This window comes from Lepisosteus platostomus, chromosome 5 (assembly GCF_059453375.1).
Source record: "Lepisosteus platostomus isolate fLepPlt1 chromosome 5, fLepPlt1.hap1, whole genome shotgun sequence".
Classification (NCBI taxonomy): Eukaryota; Metazoa; Chordata; class Actinopteri; order Semionotiformes; family Lepisosteidae; genus Lepisosteus; species Lepisosteus platostomus.
The window spans coordinates 19,859,227-19,878,081 of record NC_142615.1 but is presented as its reverse complement, the minus strand read 5'-3'; the positions used below and the strand labels follow the sequence as shown (position 1 = coordinate 19,878,081).

The window sequence follows — 18,855 nt, the reverse complement described above, 5'->3', positions numbered from 1 at the left end:
GAGTGTCCTGAGAAAGCTACCTCGAAGACAGGAGTGGGAGGGTGTAGAGAAACGTGTATTTATAAGCTGTGTAGAGGCATGTCCCCTCTGAGCTACTACAACTACTATAGTCCTTATTGTGGTTCCTTGTATGCCTACTATAAAGCTTGGCTGGACGAACGGACACTTCAGGCTCGAATCTCTTGGTTTCTACAATGCCAGCTGATCTGCTGGAATATCGTCAAGTATAACAGTGGCTAGGACTTCGATGATCATTTATGGTGTGTATTTTCATATCTGCACTTTGTTAAACACAACAATATGATCCTAATAAAGCTTAGAAGATCTGGCCTTTTCAGTATTTAGGAGTTAAGTGATCTGAGGAGCTCATCAAGCTGTGTCCTGAGAGAAGCCGGGGTTACTGGCTCCCAGCAGCATAGCTGTTCCCCACCCCCACCCCCCTCAGAGTAAAGCAGTGTCTCTGTTTCTCAGTTCCATTTGCCCTTTCACAGAGCTCCTGTTTCTCTTATCTTTTTCAGACATCCGCTGGGTTGACGTCGTCCCCGGGGCCTCAAAGGAAGGCATGCTAAGAGCATCCTGCTAACAGGCCACTGCTGGAGGGGGTGGGAGTGTTGGAGGCCAAAGGCGTGTTCTGGCATGCCCCTTCAATAGCTTCAGATCACTCCAGATTATCTTACTGTGGCTACTGAGGTGGATACACCCCTCCTGCTCATGTCCTCTGGCGTTCTGTGAGTGTGTGAGCCCAGCTGTCTCCGTATTGAGAACAGGTTTTTGTTTTTTTACTGTCCTCGTTAGTATTAATTTAAAATTATGCCAAAAAAACTAACTTGATTTTTATTGTGTTCCAGATTCTTGTAAAGCAGAGTTTTTATGATTTATTTATTTATTTTTATTATTGAGCCCACTCCTGAAAGGTAAAAGGACTTATCTTCTGTAGGACTTCTGTAGGACTTGTAATCCAAACCTCCAGACATCATGAATGTAGTAGATGATATCAGTCTGAAGTTGACTCCAGCTGTGGAAATCCTGATATTCAAACATACTGTACACTCATCCCTCAGGAAATGGGTACCTTGCTTACGAGTACTGAGTACTCTGTCACTGACAAAACATGAAACAAAACATTTTACTGTCAGTGTGGGACACCCCCTTCAGACTAAAGAGACTCAGTTCCTCCAGCCTGTCAGTGTGGGACACCCCCTTCAGACTAAAGAGGCTCAGTTCCTCCAGCCTGTCAGAGTGGGACACCCCCTTCAGACTAAAGAGACTCAGTTCCTTCAGTTTGTCAGTGTAGGACACCCCCTCTGCACACACACACACACACACACACACACACACACACACACACACACACACACACACACACACACACACACACAGAGCAGTCCTTCCAGGTGCTGTGTGCCTGCTGCTCCAGTGTGGGGGAGAAGTTCTCTCACTGCGAAGACGCCTACAGCTTCCTGGCCCTGCGCCCCTCCAATCAGTCTGCGGAGCAGCTGCAGAGGGAGTACGACCGGGCCCTGCAAGAGCTGGAGCAGCTGAGCCTCTCCCAGGACATGGCCATTGGAGTGTGAGGCAGCCGGCTCCTTCCCCACTCTCCCGGCAGAAGGGAGACGGATAGGTACTTTATTCATCCGGTAAAATTCAGGTGCTACAGCAGCCAGGCACAGTCAACACAGCACAGTACAGATGTAGTAATACAATAATACAGTAATACAATACAATAACTAAATTAAATGGAATAAAGAATTACAAACAAAACAGAAAAGGCACACAAAGCAAAAAATTGAATGTACAGAACACAAGGAAGGTGTAATAGACAGTATAGATATTACAAACTCCCAAGCACATTGCAAAGAGTAGGTAACTATTGAACAGTTGTGAATAATAAATGAATTGCCCATTCCACTTCCACCTATTGCACTATAAACCAGATGTAGACAGAGCGCCAGTAACACAGAGCATCAGTTGTTACAGAGGAATCAGGTTTCAGGAGTACAGGTATGGTGTTGCAACAGGTCAGTGCCCCTGCCCCCGCCCAGACATACTGTAGTTGGGTTGTAAAGTCTTATGGCAGAAGGCACAAATGATCTTCTGTAATGGTCCCTGTCGCACCCTGAGTACCGGGAAAAGCTCTTTCACAGCTACAGCGCCTCTGCTGTTTCTGCAGGATAGTTAGTCACTTGGTCCTGCTAGGCAGTCTGTTTACTTTATTGATGTTAAACAATCAAGCAGTGTTAAACAACTGGAGGACCTCACCCGGTCTTTTCTCAGGACACAGCTGGACATCGGCTTCAATGATAGGGTTGAGCAGCTTGTTCCCCACCCCCACCACCCTCTGTGTAATGAAGAGCCTCCTGTCCTGGCTGGAGGAGCTCACCTAGCTGTGTCTGGAGAGTAGCCGGGGTATCGGCTTCAACAACAGGGCTGAGCAGCTTGTTCCCCACCCCCACTACCCTCTGTGTAAAGTGGCGTCTCAGTCTCTGAGTTCCAAATGCCCTTTCAAGGAGCTCCTGTCTCTCTGCTCTTTTTCAGACGTCCGCTGGGTTGACTTCATCCCCGGGCCGGAAGTAAAGACATTTTGAAAGTATAACAGAGGACAGTGCTGGAGGGGATGGGAGTGTAAGAGACTGGGAACATGCTCTGTCAGACCTCTGCGACAACTGTAAATCATTTCCTGCCACAATCGAAGCTCAAGTCTGCACAAGTCTCTGGCACTCTGTAAGTGAGTGAACCTAGTCGCTTCTGTCATTAATTTCAACTGGTCAGGACCTGTATTCAAATATTGGGTCTTTTTTTTAACATGATTTTAGAACAGGTTTTGTATTTAATTGTCCTCCATGTTGGCATGTTTCTATGAATTTGAAATATGTTTTCATGTTGTACAAAAAAGTAACTGGATTATTTATTGGTCCCAATTCTCATGAGCGAGTTTTGTGTTTTATTTTTTTACTATTGCACCCACTCCTGAGCAAAGCGTTTATTTTCTGTAGCTTACAGTCGAAAGCTTCAGACATCATGAATCAAATAGGTGATATCATTCCGATGTTGACACTATGGCTGGAAATCCTGACATTAAAAGTCGGACTAAAGAGACTCAGTTCCTCCAGCCTGTCAGTGGGGGACCCTCCCTTTAGACTAAAGAGACTTAGTTTCTTCAACCTGTCAGTGTGGGACCCTCCCTTCAGACTAAAGAGACTCAGTCCCTCTGGCCTGGCAGTGTGGGACCCCCCCTTCAGACTAAAGAGACTCAGTTTCCAGCCTGTCAGTGTGGGACACTCCCTTCAGACTAAAGAGACTCAGTTCCTCCAGCCTGGCAGTGTGGGACACTCCCTTCAAACAAAAGAGACTCAGTCCCTCCAGCTGGCAGTGTGGGACACTCCCTCAGACCCTGACATGTACTCTGTCTGGTTGCTGAAATCGCCGTACATTGCTGTTAACACACATGACTCTGGTGATTTCACTGACACTTCACAGAAAAGGCTCATGTGAGCCCCTGTCCACACAGCTGCGTACATTAGTGAGAGAAACACTGGGGGCTGCTTGTGTCAGAACACTGTAATAGGGTCTGCAGGAATGCCTCCTGGTAGAGGTGTCTGCCGAAGGGTGTGGGGGCAGAGCAGTCAAGACCCGGTGCATCGCCCCCTCGACTCAACTTTCCTGCCCCCTCAGTTTTGGACAAAAGGACTTTCACCTACTTAACTCGGGCCCTAAAAAAACAGATGTGCTTTGTCAATGGTCAGATAATGAACACGAACCCCCGAATTCACAGGTCCTGCATCGGGCTGTCTGATGTGCCAGAAGGGCTATCCGTCCATGAACAGCACCTATTCCATGGTGTCTGCATTCCTGGGTGTCAACATTATTATAAAGCAGCTCGAGAAGGTTTCCTCTAGGTAACAGGTAAGGACAGGTAACGAAAAGAGCAGCAAGGCAGCGCAACGTTTCAGCCTGAAGAAGGCTCCACGGCCCGAAACGTTGCCTTTCTTTCCTTTGTGGCAGGGAATAAACCCATTACCCGTCCCTTTGCAGCATTATTACGATCTCGAGGGCTCGGGTGGACCGATGCCTTGCAAGAGTTTATCCTAATACTTAAGAGTTATTCTATAACGAGGACCGTAGTTATCGGAGTCTGTGCCTGCTGTTTTCTTAATCTGGAGGGGGGACTCCTGGGAAAGCTGAGGCTGCTGCTGGGAGAGGTGTTAGTGGGGCTGCACACTGGTGGGGCTGGAGGGGATCCCCATGACCTGGGAAGAGCTCTGAGTGGAGGGTCCAGCAAGGCGCTATATAAGTGTAAGCAATTATTAATTATTATTATTATACTTCAGGACATACAGCTCCACTTTCTATTATTATTATTATTATTATTATTATTATTATTAACGATTCAGAACGTCGGTGCATTTTGCTACTCCGGGCAATAATAAAAATAATCGCGCGGGCGCTGGTGAACGTGAAACCGGGCTTCGTCGCTCAATGCCAGATGGCTCATCGGTATCTTCGATCACGACCGTCAGGGGCCTGGTTGCGAAATTCTGCTGGGGCAGTCACAGCGGCTCTGTTTCACTCCCCCCCTCCGAATTTCAGACGGCCCCCCTACAGATTTTTCCCCTGGAGCAGTCTGAGTAGGGGCGGGGTTCTGCAGCCCTGCGAGCCTTATATGGTGTTTCTTACCTGTTCGGAGCACTATAAAACAGGCTCAGAGAGGGGCACACTTTCAAAGTCCTCCGGGAAGAGCTGAGAGAGCTTCGTACAGCCGTGAGTCTAAAGGCTTTTTTTATCAATATGCTCTAGGATGCCTTACTATATCCGTTTAGGCTCCGTTGTCCCATCTGCTGCCTTTGCCACGTGCTTTCGATTTGAACCAGTCAGGCTTGCAGTCCTCCTGTCTCTCCTGGTCTTAATGTGGGGGGAGGGGTGTGTGTGTTTTGTCCGCTGGTCAAAGAAAATGATTAGTTGTTAAGAGGAGACCAGATGCTCGTTTTATGAAAAGTTGCACACCATTCCAGTGAGCTGTGAGGCCGCTAGAAAATGCGGCTGAAACTTGTGTAGACTTGAAATCGGTGTGTGCTTTCTCCACTTGATACCTCCCCAGTAGGGTATCTCAAGCAGTTTGTTGGTCTCTCAGCTTGTATTGTAGTTCATCTCAAACCCAGCTGCTCTCCATCGGCGGTGTTCAGCTGGTGTTCTGGCATAGGAGCGGCAGGGGGTGAGAGGGAAATAACTTTATTATTTTCTTGATATTTGCCTTAAAAAAACACCCTCTTTCTCTTTGCAGGACAGACGTTTCAGTGCCTAAGGTCGCCCACAAACCTGCTTCAAGATGTCTCAGTGTTGCGGTAAGCGTGTTCTGATCCGTTAACTCGATTCGGATATTGTGATTCTCCGACTTCAGCCGTGGTTTTTGACCCCTTGGTGTCTTATGGAGGTATAATGAGGCTTTAGGATTCACGAGCTGAACCACAGTGAACTGTCTTGATTTCAGTTACTGAAGGTGTTTGCACAAGGCAAATGTGCAGAAAGTTTTACACAGACTCAAGGGCTCAAGGTGTTCATGTTGGACACTCTGGGGTGGGAGGGTTTTGACATGGGGGACGTGGGGGTGAAGAAAATATTTAAAAAGCCTTTTCTTTCCTGAATGTCTCTCTCAGACCTAGTGCCTGCGGATCAGCAGCTGATGAATGACATGGAGATGTTCAGGCATATGGTCCCGGCCGCCGAGAAGACAGCTTTGCTCTTCCACCTGTCCTACCTGTGTCTGGCCACCCACCCTGAGCTGGAGAGGAAACTGAGGCTCAAGGCCACCGAGAGCCAGCAGCTGTTCGCCTCCTCCGAGGTCCTGCTGCTCCAGGTGGGTCTGTGTCTCTCTCTCTGTGTGTGTGTGTGTGTGTGTGTGTGTGTGTGTGTGTGTGTGTGTGTGTGTGTGCGTGCGTGTGTGTGTGTGTGTGTGTGTGTGTGTGTGTGTGTGTGTGTGTGTGTGTGTGTGAGTACCTGCTGCTCCAGGTGAGTCCTCATACTTACAGCTCCAGGTTTGCGTGAGTGTGTGTACCTGTTGCTACAGGTGTGTGTGTCTCAGTTGTGTGTGTGTGTGTGGGCACCTGCTGCTACCGGTGTGTGTCTCAGTTGTGTATGTGTGTGCACACATGCTTTGACAGGTGTGTGTGTCTCAGTTGTGTATGTGTCTCAGTTGTGTGTGCAGAAAATTTAATGAAATTTAAAATCTGGAAAAAATCTCATTTTCAAAGGGTTCTACAAATGAACTTGTATTCTATACATTTAGTTGGGTCTTGGGAGAACCCTGGGAGGCTTCCATAGACTCCTACAAACTCCTACATGGACTTTGCATATTCTCCCTGTGTTCATGCAGGTTTCCTCTGGGTGCTCCAGTTTCCTACCATAGTACAAAATCATACTGGCAGGTGCATTTTCCCTAGTGCGTGTCTGCGTGTGTGTGTGTGTGTCCTGTGATGGACTAGTGTCCTGTCCTGTCCTGTCCATGTGTGTGTGTGTGTCTGTGTGTCCTGTGATGGACTGGTGTCCTGTCCAGGGTGAACCTGCCTTGTGCCTGTTGCTTGCTGGGATAGACCCCAGCTTCCCCCTGTGACCCTGTACTGGAGAGAGCTCTGAGAAAATGGATGGATAGTCTGCTGTAAAATACATCCCAATCCTAAAATCTAGATCCAGGGTGTCTTCCCTGTTGAAATAAAAGCGCTGGAGACTCTTGAGACAGCAGAGGGGTCAGGATTGCGAAACAGAGATAACGGTGCTGGCGCTTGATCTCGCTCGCTGTGCGCCAGTATGGGGACCAACATCGTTGGCACCATGCTGCCGATGATCCGGACGGCCGTGAAGAAGAGGAACGTGGCGCTGGCCAAGAAGTTCCTGGACAAGTCGAAGGGCTGGATCGAGGACATCTGCCACCAAGTGGACCGATCGGTGGAGAAGTAAGACCCCCCCAGAGCTCCAGCTCTGCCATGGGGGAACCCGTCATTGCAAGCAGCCAGAGATCCTGGGATATCAGGATTCATTCCAACCGAGCGGCTTACTCCACCCTCCCACCACCCTTTGTGAAAAGCACTTCCTGTTAGGCTTGAATTATCCGCTCCCATACTGTCTCGGGAGCTGCCGTTTGCTTCATATTAGATAGACTGTCAGCCAAGGGTGCCTGTTATTGTTGTTCTGACACCACTGAATACCTTATTTTACCAACTAGGAGAAAGTACTGCGGGATCCTCCTCTGCTGTTGGCATCAAATGCATGAGAATGCATCAACCCAGTCAAAACTCTTCATCGGTCACCCAGTAACCTCAAAGATCACAAACCAGAAGTAGCGCAGGGGATGAGAGGCAGAGTAATTTATAAGATCACTTTATTAACCCTATACAGTTTCTTGCATTGGGAATTTGTCTTTTCACAGACTCCAGCTTGCTCTCCATGAGACACACAGATAGGGAGAGAGAAGCTGGGGGTCAAAGCGCAGGGTCGGCCATTTATATGGTGCCACCTGGAGCAGCTGGGGTGCAGGGCCTCGCTTCTCGCCAACAGAGTAGGATTGCCCTACAGTATGCACACATACAGTCCATAGGAGTTCGTATTGGCCCCGTTCTCTCGGGAGGCGCACAGTACAAAAAAGACGGCACAGTGTGCATGGCACGTTGCAAAACAGTAAATAACAACAGTCATGACAGCCCACCATCATGCACAACCCAACACCAACAACGGGCAGTGCTGGACAGTAAATGCGCAATAACTTCAGTAACACCAGCAAGAAGAGCAGCGCGCGGAGGCGAGTGGAGTTCAGCAGATGTAGCGGTGAATCATTCACACTGCTGCCCTCTGATGGCAAACAGGGGGAGGCTCCTTCCACTGGGTCCCAGGCTGCTTTCAAGCAGCAATAATAATAATAATAATAATAATAATAATAATAATAATAATAATTGCTTATGCTTATATAGTGCTTTTCTGGAAAGTCGACTCAAAGCGCTTTACAGGTAATGGGGACTCCCCTCCACCACCACCAATGTGCAGCCCCACCTGGATTATGCGACAGCAGCCATAGTGCACCAGAACGCTCACCACACATCAGCTTTCAGTGAGGAGGAGAGCAGAGGGATGAAGCCAGTTCAGGGAGGGGGACTATTAGGAGGAAATTTGGCCAGGACACCGGGGTTACACTCCTACTCTTTTCGAGAAACACCCTGGGATTTTAAATGACCACAGAGAGTCAGGACCTCAGTTTTACGTCTCACACGAAGGACGGCGCCTGTTTACAGTATAGGGTCCCTGTCACTATACTGGAGCATCAGGACCCATACAGACCACAGGGTGAGCGCCCCCTGCTGGCCCCACTAACACCTCTCCCAGCAGCAACCTTTTTTTTTCAGCAGGTGGACATCTCCCCCCCTGTCTCTTGGCTCGCTGGCTCGGATTCTCCTGTCCCATACGGTCTCGGTGGTGGGGGGCTGCGGGCTTACACACAAGAGGGGTCACAGTTCCCCACCCCATCTCCTCCTCCAGGTATGAGAATCTGAGCAAAGGCGTGGGTGACACCTGCAGCGACGTGGTCAAGACCAAGGCGGACAAGGAGCAGCAGAAGAAGGAGAAGACGGCGATGGCCAAGGCCCTGGAGGGACAGTGCAGCAAGCTAGACACCTCGGTCAAACAGCTACAGGGGGAGAGGAACCAGCTGGAGATGGACATCCAGGACAAGAACAAGGAGCTGCAGGGCCTCATCAACAGCATCGGGGAGCGGGACCGCAAGTTCGGCATCGTAGCGGCTGTGGTGCCCATCCTGGGCGCCATGATCAACACCATCCAGAAGGCCACCAACGACCCCAAGGACAAGGCGGCCGTGGAGTCCCTCAAGGTCCAGCTGGAGGAGCTGCGCAGCCGCAAGGACGCCAAGGTGTCGGAGCTGTGGCAGAAGGAGAAGGAGCTGATCCGGCTGCAGCTGGACTACGCCAAGGTCCAGATCGACATGGGTAGACGGGCGGGTTGCCGGATCGTGGGGGCCGCTGGAACGTGTTTTGTGCGGGGTGTTGGCCTCAACAACGTGGCTGGACGGCTTGCTCCACACCCCTACCACCCTTTGTGTGAAGGAGCCGCTCCTGTCCTGACTGAAGTCCCGCTCTCGGCTTCAAGCCCATAGCAAAGTCAGGATTTAGGGAAATGTGTTTTGTTTTTCTATGTGATTGCTTGCTTGTAACAGACCTGAGCTGTCGCCAGAGTTGAAACCAGTAGGCGGGTGGGTTGCCGAACCGTGGGGGGCCGCTGGGATGAGGCTTGTCTGCCGGGGTGAGGTCACGGCCTCGGTGACCCCGATTCCCACCGGCAGCTCAGGACAGGCCTGTCCCGGTCCGGCAGCTCGGTGCACGAAAACGTCCTGTTTGTAACCTCCAGGCTCGGCTGGCAGATCGGTAACTGACTGAGAAGCAGATTTCAGCCAGCTGCGTCTTAACCGAATTCTGGGTGTTGGCTTCAGCAACATGGCTGGGCAGCTTGTTCCCCACTCCCCCACCCTTTGTGTAAAGGAGACCCTCCTGTACTGACTGGAGGAGCTTTTCAGCCAGCTGCGTCTTAACCGAATTCTGGGTGTTGGCTTCAGCAACATGGCTGGGCAGCTTGTTCCCCACTCCCCCACCCTTTGTGTAAAGGAGACCCTCCCGTTTCGTAAAGTGAACTTGGTTACAACTTCTACATTAGATACTCAAACAAGTACATAACTCTTAGGAATTAAATTGATATCAACTGGTTGGGATAACAATTGAATTCTCGAGCTGTAATGCATTGAAGTTGAATACTCATCCAATCTTTGGGGATTCAGATCTCCTGCGGGCACAAAGGAACAGTTGCAGGCTGTTGCTGTCCAATCCGCGCTCTCTGGCTCGGTGCCAGGCTGTGCTGTGCGGCTTGCGACGGTGCGCTGCTGATGCTCATTGTTGGCTTTAACTAGCAAAGTTTGTGCACAGGAGAAAAGATGACTGTGGGTCCCAGCAAGTCAGGAAGAGGACTGGTTCGTTCCTGATGAAGAGCTAGTTCTGAATAGTAATTCAGCTGTCCACAGTTCCGACCTGTTCACGAGGCCTGCTGCTGGTTACTCTCTGGCAACCTCAACTCTAGACTCTTAGAACAAAGGAAAGTTCTGGCACTCGGACACACTGGCCGTTCCGTGGTTGTCCGGGCTGAGTCTCAGGATGGTCAGGAGGCGCGCTGCGAGAATGTCCTGCCCTTGGGATTCTCCTTTGAATTCCTTCTGAATCTTGTCTGAATCTTGTTGAATCTGAATCTGAATCTGAATCTCCCAGGCTCTCTGTGTTGCCTGTTTTTACCTGGAGGAACTTCAGCTCATTGATTGGCTGAAAGTTCCATGGGCATCAGAGTCCCACGTGGGTTACTCGGCCCTACCGGTCCCTGATTGGTTGATCAAGGTGAGATATGAGTCACTTAGTCCTGACACTTAGGAATGCAATCCAGATGTCCAACTCGCACTCCCTAGACAGATAGGCGCCAATGGGTGACCATTGATCATGATAGCCAGGCTTAACTAAGTGCATCCCCCTTTGGGAGCTGTCCTTGGACCTTAAATCACCTTGCATGAATGGTTTCTCTGTGGCTGCACCACAGAGATGAACAGAGAAATGAGGCCTAATTTGGGAAAGCTCAGAAACACTTAATTCTGCCTTATTATTAAGCCTCGCCGCTACATATCCCCCCCTTTTTGAAGGTCACGAGGTCCTGAGGCGTTGTTGCCTTCAAAACAAAACAGAGTTAAGTGATGTCCCTTGCCATTAGAACATTAATCTTAAATGTCTACATTACTCCTCGAGAATTCATACCGGAACCAGCATTGGATACAAACAGGATGAATAACATCTGGAGTATGTATAAACACGGTAGGAGACATTATCTAAGTCTAGGAATTACACATCAGGAAGTTCACTGTCAATATCTGATACCTCTGTGGTAGATATTTGGGGAGAAGTCACTTCCTTTCTTTTGACATGCTACCTTTGACTCATTCATGCTACCCAGAGTACATCTTGATGTGAGAGTACAGCATTCAGAGTACACTGTCAGTCATGATCCAGCTACCTGGCAGTAGTGTTACAATAACAACAGTTCCTGTTCCCAGCCCCCGATAAACCACAACACCTGTGTTGGGTATCTGCTAGGGTGATTTGGAGGTTTGTTCCATTAAAGCAAACTAACTACCTGTACCTCTTCAGGGCTTACTGTTTCTTGGATTTCTATCCAATTGAATAGTGTGGCACCTGAAGGCATCTTAGACCTCAAGTTTGGTCTTATATTGTCTGGTTCCAGACCGTACAGTGTTAATTTACCATGCTGTACTATGGCCTCCTCGGGAACTTACAGGAAAACTATTGGTTAGATAGCTGCATTGTGGTAGCTGTATCATGCCCGTCACAAGTCATAGTGTCAGTTAAATGTGGTGTGCTGACCAGCCATTTACTTCCCACCTGCTCTTCATGGGGTTCATTAACCTCCCTCTGCTCGTTAGTAGCTTTACACCCTTCATTGGTGAATCGTTTAGACACAGCCAATGGATAGCTTTGGTAGCCATACCCATCTCAAGATTTGGAACCAAATTCAATCTTGGATTGCCTTCTGGGTGAGCTATGAACGATGAGGTTAAAGTCACATGCTCCTCTACTGAGAAGAGTGGAATCAAGTGGGTTGGGATTTGTGCCATGGTTAGACTGGCTACAGTGGCACTAAACTCCCTTAACAGGTCTTGTGTCAACATTCTGGCCTGTTGCACACAAGCATAAACCCACTGTATAACACCGGCAATCATGTCCACTGGTTGGGGAATAAGATTTAACCCTGTTGCATAGGAAATTGCCTGTAGGGTTTTCCCTAAGCTTTCCAACTTTTGCTGCTGTCGATACAGTCTGTCACTACCCTCTGGCATCTCTGACACCTGCCTTCTTGGGGCAGTCAGGGTGAGAGTGCCAGTAGCACACAAACCTACCAGAAATAGCAAATGCACAACAGTGGTGGCAGCAATCAGTCCTCCCAAAAGTCTTTTCGGGTGGCTGATCCCAGTCATCTCCTTCTGAGTGACTGTTGCCTTTCTAAGCTGGCGCAGCATGTACATGGTGTCTTTCTCAGTATGCCCTGTGGCATCTTGGGCACCAACATCCTGGAAATCTGGGGAGATCTGACGCAGCGGCTGATGCTGCTCCTCCGTTTCCAGGGCATCTGCTTTTTCGATTTGTTCATGCCTGTGCTCTAGGAACCCTGCAGGGGGCGGTGCAGCAGTGGAGCATGCCTGACCCTCGGCTGAGTGGTCATCTGGAGCACCTGAGTGATCTGGGATTGTTATCCCATTCTCACTGTTCAGGTCCACCCTGCACACTTCCTGATTGAGGAATCCCTCTATCGGCATGTTTACAATCGTTCGCTGGGGGTAGGTGTAGGACACCTGCTCGCTCCCCCCTTCCCTCGCTAGGGGTTCAGGGAGCTGCCCCAGCACTGGGATAGCTAGTTCACTGTCTTTGAACTTACTATCACTCACCAGGCCCATGTCAGTGCAGGCGGGGATTCTGACACTTCTCTTTGCAATGTCCTGCACTGGCAGGTGGGTGACTTGACCATCCAGCTCCAGTCTGGCTGAACCACTGTTGGTCAGACTCAGACTGACAGACTGAGCTGGTGGCTGTAAGAAAACCGGCTCGGCTTTCATTCCCTGTCCCTTCTGGGGGACTGGGTGTGTAGGCAACCCTGCCGTTGAGGCAGGAACAATCAGGTCAGTATCACTTACTACCTGGTAGTTGTGAGAAATAATGTTACCTGACTGCAGGTTCCCTGGGTCACAGCAGAGGGAATCAGCATCTGGGATCAGGTGTGTCCACAGTGCAGTAGTCTCAGCGTCCAGCTGGACCTCCTGTCTAACCTGTGAATGTTGCACCAGGGGCACCTGGCGGTGGCCCTGCAACAGGTGCTCAAGCAGATCCTCACTAATAGAGGACCTCTCAGGGCTAAGGGTGAGGGCTTCATCACCAACCTGCTCTCCTGCCATCTGGATCCCTTCCACCACTGCAGGGTGGTGGTCCTGACCCCTCTTGGGTGCCAGGGTGTACAGGGAAAGCTCCTTTTCATCGCCAGGTGGGGAGATCTGCTCCTCTTTAGGGATGTAAAAGGGGTGTGCTTTACCTGGTGGATCAGGCGGCTGCTTGGAGCACCGCTCCTGTGGCATGGAGGCTGTTGGGACCTCAGCCGGGACACGACTTCCCTGTATATCCGGGGAACAAGGAAATATTTTTATTTCTTGTCCAGAGGGAACAGAAGGAATCTCCGCATAAGCTTCTGTGTTCGGTGGGCACTGTGTGAGCACAGTCTGCCTCTTGGCCCCCCTTTCCTTCTGTACAGAAGGCTTAGGAGCCTTGACCTGTTTCCACACTTTGCCTTTCTGGTGATCCACCAAAGGTTCCTCTCTGAGTCGCATGCCCTTTTCTTTTTCAACCCGTTTGAGCTTGCCGTGTGACATCAAACACCTTTCAACCTCAGTGTCAATCAGTGTCTCACTGGGTAAGACATCTCCCATGGCAGCCTTGAGGTAAAAGCTTCTTGCTTTTCCTCTGCGTTTTACTGCCTGCTCTGTGACTTCAGGGGTGGAGTCAGCACTCACTTGGGAGTGGCTGACCTTATCCAGGCAGGAACCCTTCCGCTCAATCAGATAGACTGAGGGAGGGAGAGGGGGCGGGTCTCCGCCTCCTCCATTGGAGAGTATCAGCTCATTCACGCTTCCGGCAGCCTTGGGGAGCGGTTGTCCCTGTCCTAATAAAGGTTGTTCAAGCCTGGCCAGGCGGGCGGCTACTGAATCCTTTTGTTCAGCTTTTTCTAGCCCTTTCCCTCCCCCGGTGTTCTCATGGCACTTAGGACGCTGGGTGCGGTCCTGTGTGAGTGCTTTGGAACGGGGCTTAGCCAGCTCAGGAGCCTGTGCTCCTTCGAGCAGGGGGGAATTAACCCTGCTGGCTCTGACGGCGAACGCAGTCGCTTTAGCAACTCTTTGCTCAGAGCGACTTTGGACATCATACTCCCAGGCTTTCTGCACGAATCTCTTGATATCAGTCATTTTCATGGTCTGTGCATCTGTATGCATTAAGATCATCTTTCTGACTGACGGGTGGAGATTCGCAATGAATAAACCCTTGAAATGTGTGTTCTCTTCGCAACCCTCATCATTTCGCCCTGCAAAATAAGTTCGTCTAAGTCTCTCGTAATATTCGCGAGGGGACTCTGCTCTCTCGTGCTTAATGTTAAGAGCGGCGGCTATCGCAGCAGTCGGGTCAATAAACGCACTGTATTCTTCGATAAGTGCTTGACATAGCTGCTCAAAGTCATTACAGACTTCTTTCATCTGCCTAGCCATCCACTCATGTACAGCTCTGCTGGTAGTTTTTCTAACCAGAAACACTTTCTCCTGTTCTGTGGCGTTTGGCAGGTACTGCAGGTTATACCTGAGGTCTTGAATATAACTCTCGATATTATTCTCTGACACTGCGGGGTCAAATCTCTCTATGTCCTTCGCTAGCTCTCTCAGAGAATGGAGGTTTATTCTCCTAGCTTCTCCGCTGACGGAGATATGGAAGAGATCGTGGTCAGACCTGTCGCTGCTAGAGAGAGTGCTTAATAGCGACTCGAATTCAGACCTTTTAGCAACCATCGTTAAACTTAAAGAGTATTACTTTTAAGTACGAAATCACAGTTTTACCACAGAAAACCACAAGATCAAGTATGCAATCAACCTGGTAGATCGCAAAAGATCACAAAACAATCAAGCACTGCTTAAAGAGCAAGGGTAACTTTTTTCCTTTCGGCTTTCAGCACACTGTATTGTCGTGTATGAAACCCGCGGCGTTTTATATTGAATTATTCCGCTTGGTTGACTCATTTCAGTCTTGCCACGCCCGTGCCAGGGACGCCAATAATGTAGATTATGCCGGTTCAGGGACGCCAAATATGTAATCATAGTGGCTCTCTGAAGGCACCAGTTCTGTAGGGTTTGGGCATTTACTGAGACAATTATTAATTGTAGCAGTAAATCACAAAGTTGATTCTTTTGATGGCTTTAGAATCCAACCATGCGACATAACTCAAACAACGCGCACACACAGGTACTAATACACGGGGATACATTTATTAATACATAGAATATGCATATAAACCTAACAGATCTTATCGAGAGGGTTATCAGAATACAAAAGATATATATTCAATCAGTTACAAAGTGTTACACATATCAAGAGGACATACGTTCAGTATATCATTCATTAAGACCGTTTCGTAAAGTGAACTTGGTTACAACTTCTACATTAGATACTCAAACAAGTACATAACTCTTAGGAATTAAATTGATATCAACTGGTTGGGATAACAATTGAATTCTCGAGCTGTAATGCATTGAAGTTGAATACTCATCCAATCTTTGGGGATTCAGATCTCCTGCGGGCACAAAGGAACAGTTGCAGGCTGTTGCTGTCCAATCCGCGCTCTCTGGCTCGGTGCCAGGCTGTGCTGTGCGGCTTGCGACGGTGCGCTGCTGATGCTCATTGTTGGCTTTAACTAGCAAAGTTTGTGCACAGGAGAAAAGATGACTGTGGGTCCCAGCAAGTCAGGAAGAGGACTGGTTCGTTCCTGATGAAGAGCTAGTTCTGAATAGTAATTCAGCTGTCCACAGTTCCGACCTGTTCACGAGGCCTGCTGCTGGTTACTCTCTGGCAACCTCAACTCTAGACTCTTAGAACAAAGGAAAGTTCTGGCACTCGGACACACTGGCCGTTCCGTGGTTGTCCGGGCTGAGTCTCAGGATGGTCAGGAGGCGCGCTGCGAGAATGTCCTGCCCTTGGGATTCTCCTTTGAATTCCTTCTGAATCTTGTCTGAATCTTGTTGAATCTGAATCTGAATCTGAATCTCCCAGGCTCTCTGTGTTGCCTGTTTTTACCTGGAGGAACTTCAGCTCATTGATTGGCTGAAAGTTCCATGGGCATCAGAGTCCCACGTGGGTTACTCGGCCCTACCGGTCCCTGATTGGTTGATCAAGGTGAGATATGAGTCACTTAGTCCTGACACTTAGGAATGCAATCCAGATGTCCAACTCGCACTCCCTAGACAGATAGGCGCCAATGGGTGACCATTGATCATGATAGCCAGGCTTAGCTAAGTGCATCCCCCTTTGGGAGCTGTCCTTGGACCTTAAATCACCTTGCATGAATGGTTTCTCTGTGGCTGCACCACAGAGATGAACAGAGAAATGAGGCGTAATTTGGGAAAGCTCAGAAACACTTAATTCTGCCTTATTATTAAGCCTCGCCGCTACACCGGCGTGGCGCTGGACAACCTCAAGCAGAGGACCTTCGCCGGAGAGGACATGCTGGACTTCCTGGAGGACTGTGAGATGGACTTCCTGTCCAGCCTGGATAAGGCCGAGCCGGTCAGTGTTGTTTTTTTTTTCCCAGAGCGATTCTGGTAGATCAATCTCAGAGCGGGGGTGGACAGAGCTGTCCTGCCTGGCGGGTTGAGCTTCTCTGATCTGGTACCTGTTGGCCCAGATCTTTGCCTGCACACCCCAGACACTCTGATTGAGCTGCAGCACCAACAATCCTACAGGCAGCCCCTGAGCTGCCGATGCAGTGGTTACTGTGGCTTCTGATGGGTGCAGTGCTTGTCCTGTATAGGAGCGGGTGGTGTCGTGGGGAGGCTGTTCTGTCATCACCCTGTCAAGTGGAATAAGAAAAGCGAGAGTCAAAAGTGTAGCCTAAGGCGATGGAGACCAAAGGCTACGAGATTGAAGAGCAAGGTGGGAGGTTTCAAAGGGGACGCAGGGGATCATGAGCTGTAGCTGTGGATCAGAGAGTAGTCATGTGCTAAACATCCAGACGGCCCCCTTCTGGGCTAGAATTCAGTCAGATCCTTTCACTGGTCAGGGATAATCCTGCGGGTGGATTATCACTGCAAGGGTTTGCGAGACATGTGGACCGCACCCCAATGCCTTCTGGGATAGAGGTGTGCACCCCCCCCCGAGCGAGCAGATGATTCCTGGCGGGCTGATGGGTGCGTTTTGATTCCGATTGGTCCACGTTATCTCCAGGCCTCGGTGCGGCAGGGATAAATCCTGTTGCTCTCAACTGCGCTTCACTGAACGGACTCAAACCCCCTCTCGCACCCAAGATGGCAACTGGCAACCCACTGAAGCTACACATGTGTGAGCCTGGTCAGTACCCGGAGGGGAGACTTCTGGGAAAAACTTATTCTGCTGCTGGAAGAAGTGGTAGTGGGGCCACCAGTATGTGTGGGTCCTAATGCCCCAGTATAGTGACGGGGACACTGGACTGTAAACAGGTGCCGTCCTTCTGATGAGACATAAAACCGAGGTCCTTACTCTCTGTGCTCATTAACACTTCCAGGATGTTTCTCGAAAAGAGTAGGGGTGTAACCCCGGCGTCCTGGCCAAATTTCCCATTGTCCCTTACCAATCATGGCCTCCTAATAATCCCCATCTCTGAACTGATTTCATCACTCTGTTCTCCTCCCCACTGAGAGCTGATGTGTGGTGAGCGTTCTGGCGCACTATGGCTGCCATCGCGTCATCCAGGTGAGGGCTGCACATTAGTGGTGGTAGTGGGATTCCCCATTACCTGTAAAGCACTTTAAGTGGGGTGTCCAGGAAAGTGTTATATAAGACCGCGTGGGTCTGATTGGGGAAATGGAGTCACGTGATTCAGACAACAGCGCCCCCTTTTCCCACAGCAGAAGGATTGCCAGCAACAGGAGCGTTTCTTCTCTGCCCCGTGGCAGTGAGATCTCACGTTTCCCCGCACCACTCGGGTCGGCCTCACGTCTGTGCTTCTCCTCCCCTTCCCCGCAGATCTGGAAGAACTTCTGCAATGTCTGCATGCACGTCCGCGGGATGTTCATCCTGCAGTCCAAGGAGGCCTACAGGTTCCTGGAGGTCAGCCCCTCGGCCCTGAGCAAGGAGCAGTGGCAGCATGAGTACGACAGCGTGGTGGCACAGCTGGACAAGCTGAACCCCCCCACCCTCCGGGAGCTGCCGGACCAAGATGCTGGGAAGGCTGTTGAGGGGCCGAAGTAGGGCGGTGCTTCAAGTCGGGGGGCTGCTGGGATATCGACCGCTCTGAAGGGGTCGACTCCTCCCTTCGCCCCCATCGTGCGGTTCTTGGGGCTCCGGCGATGCTCTTCACACGCAATAAAAAGTCGATCAGCACCTCTTGCGTAGTGGCTTTTTTTGCAGTGATTATCTGTACCAGAGGCTTGACCCCTTATTTCTGGGGGGGGCGAGGAATGATGTGCCTTTCGTCGAACCTCTGTATGGTGAAGGCAGATGGGCCTCGAGGGGCCCCTGCTTTCAATCCCCTGCCCATCAGCGGGTCCTCTGCTGTCTCGATCGTGTGGCGAAAGAGGGGACGAAGGTCTGACAAAGATGGCAGCTCTTGTCTGAAACTACATTTCCCAGAATGCATTGGGGGTGTGTGTGGGGGGGTTTGACCTGTGCCATCCTCCGTCACCTGACTGATTTGGAAGCAGACCATTGGTCAGGTGACTGCTTCAAGACAGGAAGGTGAGGACTCTAGGTCTGCTTTCTTCCCACTGGCTGTACTTCAGTTATATAGCACAGCACAGTGCCTTACAGCGCTGCGGCCCCAGTTCTGACTCCTGGAGTGCTCTATCTGTGTAGAATATGTATGTTCTCTCTGTGTCCATGTGGGTTTCCTCCCACAGTCCAGAGACATGCTAGTGGGTTCATTGGCATCTAGCAAAATTGGCCCAGGTGTGTCACCTTTTTTTACATTTTCTTTTTCTACATTTCTAAA

The 18,855-nt window shown here is 50.1% G+C and overlaps 1 pseudogene across 1 annotated transcript; it reads left to right on the top strand.

Moving 5' to 3' along the window:
* Nucleotides 1-4,632: 4,632 nt before the first annotated feature.
* LOC148664589 (uncharacterized) lies at nucleotides 4,633-18,248 on the top strand (annotated as a pseudogene). Its single transcript, XR_015936506.1, has 8 exons — nucleotides 4,633-4,758; nucleotides 5,279-5,339; nucleotides 5,652-5,850; nucleotides 6,789-6,944; nucleotides 8,518-8,993; nucleotides 9,534-9,541; nucleotides 16,266-16,457; nucleotides 17,892-18,248. The product of XR_015936506.1 is annotated as an uncharacterized LOC148664589 (transcript).
* The last annotated feature ends 607 nt before the right edge of the window (nucleotides 18,249-18,855 follow it).